Raw genomic sequence first — 11,016 nt, forward strand, 5'->3', positions numbered from 1 at the left:
GGAGAAGGTGAGTAACTTATAAGTTACATGTTAAGGTAAAACTTAGGTATGAGGTTTTATTGTAATGAATATTTTATACACACACACACACACTGTTATTATTATTATAGTGCATTGGGTAGGAGGAAAGGCACTTTTTACTATGTTTTATATTATTATTTGATGGGTTTTGGAAATTCCACCCAGTGTTCAGGGTGGCAAAATATTTTTTTTTTTATTGGGTTTTTAGGGTTTTTTTGTTTTTTTTTTTAAGTAGTTTTGTTTAAGGTTTTGTTTTTATGATTTTTTTTCTCTTTATTTTTAGGAGATTTTTAATTTTATGAAGTTTTTAGTTTTATTACTTTTTTACAGGTTAAAGTAAGTTTATTTGTATGTTGCAAAGCAGGGTTACTTTGGGCTTTGTTGAAGGTTTTTTTTATAGCTGTTATTGTAGGTATTTTTTAGAATAGTTATATAAAACAGTTTAATTTAATTTTTTATTTTTAGCAGATTAGCAGATGTATTAGGTTATATTTTGTGGCCTTTGGGTTTTGTGAAGTTGTTTCTTTGGGGGTGTGTGAGTTTGGCTTTTTTTAGAGGTCTTTTTGGGATGGGTTTTACAATTTTTTCTTGACTGGTTGCATTTGCATATATTTATGCTGATTATAATTTTTCTGGGTGATATAATTGTTGATCTAATTTGTTACATTTTTTATTTGTCAATATAGCCTTTGGGCATTGCAAGTAAGTATACACATTTAAAAAAATAATATAATGATGTATAATAAACTAATGATTATAGGATGTAACATAAAATGTATTAATTTTGTCTACGTGGGGCTATATTTTAGGAAAATGTAGTAGTGGTGTTTAGATACTGATTTTAGTTTCGCTGTTAGTTTTAGAAGTTGATTTTTTTGGTGTATTATATTCAGGTTTGTTTTTTTATTTAGAGCATTAATATAAGTACTAATTATTTTTTTTTTTTCAGTTGTTGGTAAACAGTTTTTTATGAAGCATTTCATGACATTGTTTAATTTACTGGGAAGACTTTTGTTAAGGAGAAAGATTGGAAATAAGTAGGTTGAGTATAGATATGCTTTTTACTTTTTACTGCAGTAGTGTTACAATGGTATTTTTTAATAGGAGCTTGGGATTTTTTTTGTTATTTTAGGTTACTGAAGTTACACATAGATATTTAATGGTATTATTAATTATTACTGTTGTTTGGTTGAAAATTTTATTTAAAATGTATTTTTTTTTATATTTTTGTTGTAATTTACAAGGATTTATTAGGAAGTTTTTACGATAGTATATTTATTTGTGCTGTTTGTATTGTGCATTTTTTTTAGAGTTTAAGAGTTTTTTAAAGAGAGTTACTTTGCAGGAGATTTGGGAGTTTAAGCTTTTTGCTAATAGTATAGGGACGGTGTCGCGGAGCACTGAGATGCCCTGCTCCTGGAGAGGGGAAACTGCCGGGGAAAAGAGCCCTAGCAGGGAATAAGAGCCCACCTGCGGGTTACCAGGGCAACTGGAGGCAGCAAATGACCCACACCTGACTGCGGTCAGCTGGCTGTAAGGGGCAAGGCTTGGCTCTTATAAAGGCCAGGGCTGAGGCCAGGCTAGCAGTTTCCTGTCAGCAGCCAGGCAGAGAGGAGCTCCTGAAGCTAAGATGCGAGAACTGTAGGAACTGCTCTAGCAGAGTAAAGGATGGCAGCACAAAGATGTTTGATTACCATGGTTTTAGCTGGGCGGCTTTAAGTTAAGTTGTAGCCAAGAGGCTTGTGTTTGTTTTGTGGTTGTTTATTACACCGGTGGTTTGGGTGAGGCTATTAGGGGTTGGAGGAGGCCTCAAGGGGAACCCACAGTGGCGTGGGGACCCCAGCGCCAGTGAGGGTGCAGTATCCTCATAGGGGACTCACAGCGGAGTGTGAGGACCCCAGCACCAGCGGGCACAGCACACGGGGTGTATAGACCCCAGCCCTAGAAAGGGGCACATTTGAGAAGCCCTAGTGTGGGTGTGGCGAGCCCCAGAGAGGGGGCTCTATTGAGAAGACCTAGTGAAGGCGCAGCAAAACCTGGGGAGGGGGTACTATTGGAAAGCCCAAAGTTGGGCACGGAGAGCCCCAGAGAGGGGAGTGCCTTATTGAGAAGCCCAGGTGTGGGCATGGAGAGCCCCAGAAAGGGGGCAACAGTACTGGAAAGCCCAAGTTGGGCATGGCAAGCCCCGGAGAGGGGAGTGCCTTATTGAGAAGCCCAGGTGTGGGCATGGAGATCCCCAGAAAGGGGGCAACATTATTGGAAAGCCCAAGTTGGGCATGGCAAGCCCCGGAGAGGGGAGCGCCTTATTGAGAAGCCCAGTGCGGGCGTGGCGAGCCCCAGGAGGGGGCACCATTGAGAAGCCCCAGTACAGGTGCAGAGGAGACCCCGAGAGAGGGCGAGGAAAGCCCCAAGAGGGGGCAGCAGTGTATGTAGGGAAAGAGATAGTGACAGTCCAATGTCCATTCCAACTGTTAGGCTTGGGGAGTGGTATAAGGGGTGGTTGGAGCCACGCATAGTCCATAAGGCTAGGGTGCTCCAAAGCACCCATTTGCAGGACAAGACCCACGAGGGGTCCAGGAGTCTACAGGACCAGAGGGTACAACGGACCGTGTCTAAGACGACGTGAGGCAGCCTCCCAACTGATTTAAACCATCAAAGACGTGGCGGGAGAGAAATAGAGGGTGCCCTTGGGCCAACTTGGCACGGAGAGGGGGCCTTAAGGAGATCACGGCCCAACTGTAGGACCCCACCATGACAGACGGAGACATACTTATAGAGGGGTTAAGTTTTGGTTTTTTCTTTTACTGATTTTACATGTATATATTGGTTTAATGGTGTTTTTATTTGTGAAGAAATAACTTTTGTAAAAAGGGGGTTGTATTTTGGATACTATTTTGTATAGGAACTGGATATAATCGCTGGGTTTTGGGACTTGATTTAAAGCATTTGTTTTTTATCTTGGTGCAATATAAAGGTTTGTATGGTAATGTAAGATATGGCAGAACTTGTTTTGTTTGTGTGGTTTTGTGTTGTTTTTAACACTGAATGCATGATGGTGTGTCGTTTGAATGGTTGGACTGTTACGGTTAGGGTTCTGACATGATTTTTTTTGGTATTTTGCATTAGTTACTATTTGTCTTTTTTTTTTTTAAGGTTTGTTGGGTAAGCTGTTTTATTTTAGTAAGCTTGTTTTTAACTACTTATATTTATTTGGTTAAGTGTTTTGGTAGTTTTTAGTTAATTTAGGACAATTGCAGCATTTTTGTGGCATTTTTGATGTAGACTGGGATTTGTTTGCTAAGCAGACAGGATTGGTTTTGTTTACTTGTTGTACTACGGATGGACTTGGGTGACATTAACTTTTTAGTATAGGATTACAAATGAAAAAAAACAAAACAATGAAGGGAACATTATAAAAGTTTTAGGGATTTTATTTTTTATACTTGTGGGAATTTTTTTTTTTTTTTTGAGTGGGTAGGGTCTACAGAAATTTCGGAGTGTTTTTGTTTTTCAGTTTTAGTTTCTGTTTTGTATTTAGTTTGTTAGGTTTGGGGCTGTATTTATATAAAGCCTCTTAAACCTTTGCTGGGATGGGATGCTTTTTGGGCACACTATTTGCTATTGATTTTGTGATACTGGCAAATAATAATATAAAGTTTACTTGAAGCCTGTTGCAAACAGCATGTTTATATGGGTTTTTGCATATTTTTGCTCATCTTTTGCTTTGCAGAGTTGAAACTCTTCCATGTTGGTGATATATTTATTGTTATGGGCTAACAGAGGAGTTGGTTTTCAGGACTACAGCTATTTTGTAGAGGAATATAATGTTTTCATTGAGGTTGGACACACGTCCTGTATGGTGGGTAGTTCTCCACAGTTGCGCTTTCTTTGTTTCTGTGGTGTTGATTTAGGCACACCAGTGCACTTCACAAGGGCTCTGGGTGGTTTTTATTAGCTTTTATCTTTGGAGGTTGCTGGAATTTTCGGTGTGAAATGAGAGTGTTTTAGATACATACTTATGGCGGGCTGTAGGCGGGTAAGAAGTATTGGGCCAGGTTGCTTTTAGTGGCTGTATTTTAACACACATTTTTTAGTAGCCAGGGAAATAGGCCTGTTTTTCAGGCCCCTTTTACCCTGACGGCTATTGTCTTTTTAATAACGGTTGATTTTTAATAGCTAGTTTAGATTAGTTTTATTAGCAACAGTACCTTAGCCTTTATGGCATTTTGAGGAAAACAGTTGTTTGGTCAGTAGGAACTCAGTATTTGCTGGTGGGGGTTTTGCTAATACAGTATTGCTTTGTTTTCATGCAAGAACTAGACTTTTTTGGGGGGGGGCGGGGTTTGGTTTAGGCTGGGAAGTGAATTTGACTTTTATTTTTAACAACGGTCGGAGGGATTTTGATTTTTTTTATTTTTAAGACAAAAAATAGTTTTGGTTTTTTTAAGTGGAATTTAGGGGGTTGGTCTATTATTTGGGCGAAAGGACTTTTTTTTGTTTTTATTTTTCTTCACGTGTTTGCAAGGCTCGTAGTATTGAAGGCATTTGTTGAACTAATTTTTTATTTTTTTTACTTTTTGAGTAATTCTTAATTTTTTTTCTGATTTAAATGTTTTATTTTTCTTTGACTTTGCAGATGATAAGGGATGCTGAATTGATGTTCTACCTTTGCTTTTTTACACTATTACTTTACTATTGAATTTTTAAAGTGAGAAATTGTTTATTTTTAAGCGGCATTTTTTTTTAAACAAGTTTTTATTTTTCTTAATGCTCATATTACTGCCTTTTTGGTTGCTTTGGCCATAGGCCACACTTCTGGCTAGCTGTGGCTACGTCTACTGCCACTAATATATATTTCTTTTCCTTGCTCATTGTTAAAGTTTTGATAATTTATTTGCCACTTTATTCTGGCTTTAAAACCTGAATGTTTATTTGCCTTTTTTCTGGGTATGGGGACCACTGACAACTGCTACAGGCTGCGCTTTTTTTTTAGAGCTTGTTGCAGTGTGTGTGTGTGCTTTTTTTTTTTTGCTTTTTTTCGCTTTTTTTTTTTTTTATGTTCAACGGCATGGGCAGCTTGGGCTAGTTTTAACCACCTGATGTTGGAGGGGTGAGTGAAAGAGTTTGCCTTAGCATTTGCATGGGTTAGAGGAGAATTATGTTTTTGATGTTTGGTTACATGTTGAATGGCTATTTTAATTTGGCCACTTATTTTCCAGATATGTTGTGAAATTTCTATTTCTTACATTGGCCTGTTCTATAGATGTCATTTAGCCTTTTTATAAATAGGGGATTTATTTAGTACAGGGTTTTTTGTATATACTTAGCTGTTTGTGTATACTCTTACATCTTTTCAAACTTGGTTGATTTTTATAAGCAATTTTTTTTTTTACTGTTTTTAATTTAGTTAATTGAGTTATTTTTTTAACTTTATTTTTACTAATTTTTTTGGAGAAAGGGTAGTTTTAAGTTTATGTAACCGTTGGTCTATTTGTTGATCTGTTAGTGAATAGTGGGGGGGTTAGCAGGGTTAAAGCTGTTGGCACAGGTTATGGGGCTTACTGTTTATCATTTTATAGGGGGTTTTAGCCATGGGAGCACTATTTGTTTTATTTATTTATTTATTTTGCCTTTTAATCTGGGTATTTAGTGAAATGTAAACTTTATTTTAGCTACTGGGTTTGGTGTGGAGACCCTGCGGGAGGGCGCTTCTTTTTTTTTGTTTTGTTTTGTCCTGTTTTTTTTAAGTAGTTAAAATGTTTTGGGCTCAGCCTGAATTTTTAAAGGGGCAGTTTTTATTAGTATTTTTTCTTAAGCTTAAAAACTCCTGTTAATATTTTCTTTTGCAATGGTTTATAGTGAGTTTTTTTGTACTGGATAGTGCTTGGCTTTATATTTTTAATAATATTTAATTCTTTAATTTTTGGCGACTTTGCTGATATAATACTGCACTGATGGTGTGTTTTTTGGACTTTGGCTTTTAACTACTTAGGGGTGTTAGGGTTTAGAGGGAGTAGGGGAGGGTTTTTTAAAATAGCTTGTAGCATTTTTTGGTGAATTCTTTTTCCTCCATGGCTTATTTTTGACTTTCAGTGTTTGATAGAGCAGGCATGCTAGGGCCACCAAGTTTGGTATCGCCGCCCTACACCACCTCCTCAGTCCCAACTGGGACTGTAGTTTTTTTGGGGGGGGTCCAGGGTGGGGGAAGTTGGGTTAATGCTTTTTTGGTCTGTTTTAGAAATTTTAGGCTTTGTGCATTGAATTGCATACTTAGGTACTTTACTGAGCACTGTATTTATTGCATACATTTTTGTTCGTTCGGAACCCGGCTGCTTCTAATGCTTGTAGCATTTGGTGAGAGAGATTGGCTCACTCCTTAGGAGTGTTTGTTTAAATTAATATGTCATGTACATCACTTTGGACCTGCGGCTGGGAGTTAAGGGCCTTTTGTACCTGTTGATGTGTTAATATTGGGGAGTTATTATATAATATTGCAGGTTATTACTTTCTGGTGGGGTTTATTTATAACAGTAACTCAGGATGTTGCTTCCCAAGATTCATATTGGGTGTCGAGTTGTGGTTACTACCATTGGGACTTCTCGCTTTTCTAGCTTTACATACTTTTAATTTCCCATTCTCTAATTGTTCCACCATCCACTTCTTGCAGCACTATGGGGCATGTATTGTGGGATGGGTGTTCCCATTGGAAGGTTGTTTCGTTTGTCCCTGTATTTATCAGGAACTACCTTGCCACCTCCCTCCCTTCAATTTAAATTTGGTAAAAAAGGTACCCCCTGGAATCCTTGGGGATTCTCCCCATCAGGGGTGAGGTAGGGGGTGTCTTTCACATCCCCTCCCCAGGGTGCCTCAAATTTACGTGCAGGTTCTTTAGTTTGGGACAGAGCCCAACCGGGGTGTCAGGCTCTCCTAAGGAGGAAGTGGGGGCTGAAGGGATAGCTGCAATTGCACGGGAGTTTTTATTCCCTTTCTTTTCTTTTTTTAGGACAGTTCTGGATACTAGATGCCAAGTCCCATTAATACCCCTTGGTGTAGTTCGTCATCCTCTGCAGCTTGAATCTCAATGGTGAAGACCCAACAAAGCCTAAGGGTGTGAATGACTATGTGGAGAGATGTCTTTAATTTGTTGCAGGTGGCAGAGATCATCTCCCCTTGCATAGCATAGGCTCGGGAAAGAAAAAATGCTGCAGGTCTACCTCTCGGAGATGGCTTAGGAGAGCCTGGGTAAGGTGTTTTCTTTCTTTGTTACTGCTGAGCTACCAAGTTAGACAAACTGACAAGTAGATTCTGACTCGTCGAGTCTGCTTTCACTGCCTCTCATGCTCCCTGCACGGCTGTTCCCTTCTGACTAGGCGGGAATGTTTTAAGGAACAACATCTGGCAATGCAATCCCACACCAAGCTCCATCCCTGGCCTTTGCCTTGGAGGAGCTGCATAAGCAAAAGTACTAGCCCTCTTACCTCAGCTTACACTTTGCACCCTCTCTGGCTCTGCTCATCCCAAAAGGGTTGGCTCCTTGGAGCTGTGGTGCCCCCTTAAGAGTATACGAAGGCAACATGCCTTCATATAAAAGGGGACCATGGGGCTGTTGTTGAGGCTGGGATATGGGTTCTCACCTCTTCCAGTAGGACTTGTTAGCAATAAAAATCTAGGATCCCGGACTAGCCCAGGGATTGACATGACACCTTGTTTGATGAGTGACAGAGGCTTTATTTACTACATGTATTTAAAATCAAGTCAAGAGAGCACAAACCAAATCAAAGTGCAGTAATTAGCTATCGGGTGATGATTTCTCACCAAACAGGAGACAAAGAGGCAGTCTCCTCTTCAACTTCTCGAGTAAGTCGGGTGCATCAGCAACTGGTGTCGGAGAGATTTCGCACTCTTGAAGTGCATGTGCTGTTTCCTGTTTTACTGCCTTTTTATACCCTTAGTCCAGCATCTTCAAAGCATTCTTTTAGTTGTGTAAATCAAGAAAAAATCCCAAACAGTAACTGGCAGGAAAAACTTGCTTATCACTGGTTATCAGAAATTTTTAATTTGAATGAGTTACCTTCAGTAACAAGAGGTGATCCAGCTTGAAACATATCAAAAAACTGATTAACAGCCAGGAAAAACATACTAAAGTAGGAGGAGACATCTATTGCATATGGAGAATGTCTCTTCTTGCGCATAAACATGAGTTAGTCACAAAAGAAATAATTACCATGCTAATTAATCAAGGATAGACAGTTCATATGGCTATACACTAGATACCTAGGAGTGTGCTTGAAATCATTCTGAATACAGCAAGATAAGCTGGAAGACATACTTCATTATTCCTTCTGAGATGGCCTAGCCATGAACTCGCATCCTCGTGCAATATGCAGTTAGCATTATTATTCTGCATTTTCACTTTTGTGAGTAGGGCCAAGCTTAGCATGAGTTTCAGAGTCATCAGACTGTATGTGTGCGAAAAGGAAGGAGCACAAAGCGAGTCCGCAAAAGATGAGGCTTCAGGGAAAGCTGGTGGAGCGTTCTTCCCAACAAATAAATGTGGTTCTTGTCAATTGTATAATTGCTTTACTCCCTGGAGTCTACAGTGGGGAGCAGCCACAATTTCAGTGGGTTGAGGATGAGCTCATGGACACCAGCCAGAGGCTGTTCAGGTAGGACTGACTCCTCTTCTCCTCTCTTTCCAGACTCTTCAGGCATTTTCCCTAACGTCCCTTTGGACTCCAGAGGAATCTTGGTCTGCAGAACATGATGGACCCTGGCCTTTAAAACTCTTACACCACCAAAAAGCGGCACTGGAAACTTCTTCATGAATGCAAGCGGCCAGAGCCTGGGCTCGCATCCTGTCCCGGAGCTGTGGATGCTCCAGCAGCACCCTGATTTTTTTTTTTATTTTTTTTTTTTTCCATCTCGGAAGGAACAGTATTGCATCGACTCATCCATGCCACTTCCCTAAGCCACCTCCTAACTATGCTGCAGTTTTTCACCTCTGCCTTGAACCTGTTTACCCCTTGAGAAACACAACTCATAACCTTAAGTCTTCAGACTTTGTGTTCAGATCTGGTTCCTTTTACCGCCCTCTGGTGTGAGATGAAGCCAACATGGATCTCTGTTTAAGGGGGAAAATTCATGAGTTAACATTTTTTTCATTCATTCATGTTTGCAGTAGCACGTGGAAGATTTACAATGCAGTACTAGTACTCTGTGTTACTATTTACGCTTAGGGTCTGATAAGTGTTCAACTCGTAATGAACTCTGGGCTGCCCAGGAATTTGCGTGGAACTAATAACCTGCTTGAAAAGCTGTTTAATCAAGGCTAATTAGTCTGTGTATGAAAACATCAGTTTTATGTCTAATAAGATAGCATTGTAAGATGTAATGAAATGTGTGGGGGTTTGTGAGGATGTCCCACACTGTTCCAATGAATGGTGATGATTTGGAGATGTTAGGAAGTGATCTGTTTGTGAACACGCGTCCTTTTCCACATAGCTGTGGCACAGTCCCCGGGCCCATTTCTATTTTGTCTCCACCTTGAAGTGTTACCAGATTTCCCCATCACTTTGGGGTGTGCTAGTTTATTAGGGACACATTTCTAGGGTCTTTGTAATTCTGTCCGTGTGCTGCTTGTGCTACTTGTGTTTCTATAAGAAGCTGTATCTCTCTCCCTTCTGCCAGTCCTCAGCCCCAGTAGAACTATCTTGCAGGACCCAGTTTCAATGGGGCTGGATTTCTCCAGTCACCAAATCAGTCTCCCTCTCCCACACATTAATGTGACACACCTGACCCAGCTGAGTTGATCAGCAGGGACAGGCTGACACCCTCCTGTGCCAAGAATCAGTTCATCAGAGCAACAATAAACTGCAGTCAGACCCAAGCACACAGGTGAACAGATTACCTCTGCATCCAGCTGGGTGCCCAGCTGGCACCCTCGTGGGCCAGCATTCAGTTCATTGGGGCACATCTGAGCCAAACTGGGTCAATCAGCCTGTACAAGCTGATCCCCTTATGTGTTTCAAACTCAGCATGTCCCAATCTTTAGCCTCTTGTTGAACAGACCCCACAGGATTTCTGGGCTTAACAGTGATATTTAGCATAGGTAAAAGAAGCATTGCTGCAGAGCAAGTGGGGAAGGAGAAGTAAAGAAAGAATATGAGTATATGAAATGCATAATGGTACTAGCAGTAATAGCCAGCAAAGAAAAACACACAAACAATGACAATACTACCCTAGTTTCACTAAGTATTTGGGGAAAATTAGCTCAAGTTTAACTAGCACAGTTCAGGTTCAGAAAATTATGCCTAGAGAGAGAGTGAGAGCTTGGCTCTCACCAGTCCAAGGCACTCGCGTTTCAATGCTGACAGGTAAAGCTCTTAGCATGATCCTTGAAGGGAGACAGTTTGTTTCTGCCAGCTTCTCGGGAACAATAGTGCATGGTGTCAGAGAGAGACTTCCTCTTGAAGCACGCACACATATTTTGCTGCTTTTACAGATTTTTATACCCTCCGTGCAGCTTCTTCAAAGCATTCTTAAAAGTGTACATAATTGTCTTTTCCTTTGAGAAGGGGTTATCTGGTTTGGAACATCTCAAGAAACTGATTGACCACCAGGAAAAACATAAGTTTTTAAGGGGTAACCAGACACTTGGGAGCCAGCTTGAAATTCCTATAGATAGCAGATATACTGTTTGGGATACCTCATTGTTTCTTCAGAAACAATAGATAGCTTGCAGCATCAGGGTTTTGGCTTTTTACCTGTTGTGAACAAGCCTCAGCTTAGCATGACTTTTCCAGATCTTACTGTAGTCTTTTAACAGACTTAAGGGGATTACTTGGAGCATTCATAAACTTTGTGGCGAGGACTTCCACCAGTCCTCCCAGGAAGAGTATGACAACACTTGTGGTCAGGGCTCCAACAGGCTGGATACTGTGATGAACCCTTAACCATTGTTCAAATGTTGCCCATACCCTCTCTGACTCAGTCTCT

At 40.3% G+C, this 11,016-nt stretch overlaps 1 long non-coding RNA gene across 1 annotated transcript; it reads left to right on the forward strand.

The window, feature by feature from the left end:
* The first annotated feature begins 1,800 nt into the window (after positions 1-1,800).
* Positions 1,801-8,937, forward strand: LOC132244220 (uncharacterized). The gene is made up of 3 exons (XR_009455790.1): positions 1,801-2,801; positions 7,025-7,263; positions 8,721-8,937. It is a non-coding gene; the product is annotated as an uncharacterized LOC132244220 (long non-coding RNA).
* The last annotated feature ends 2,079 nt before the right edge of the window (positions 8,938-11,016 follow it).

The sequence above is a fragment of the Alligator mississippiensis genome, chromosome 11 (genome assembly GCF_030867095.1).
Source record: "Alligator mississippiensis isolate rAllMis1 chromosome 11, rAllMis1, whole genome shotgun sequence".
In the NCBI taxonomy this organism is placed as follows: domain Eukaryota; kingdom Metazoa; phylum Chordata; order Crocodylia; family Alligatoridae; genus Alligator; species Alligator mississippiensis.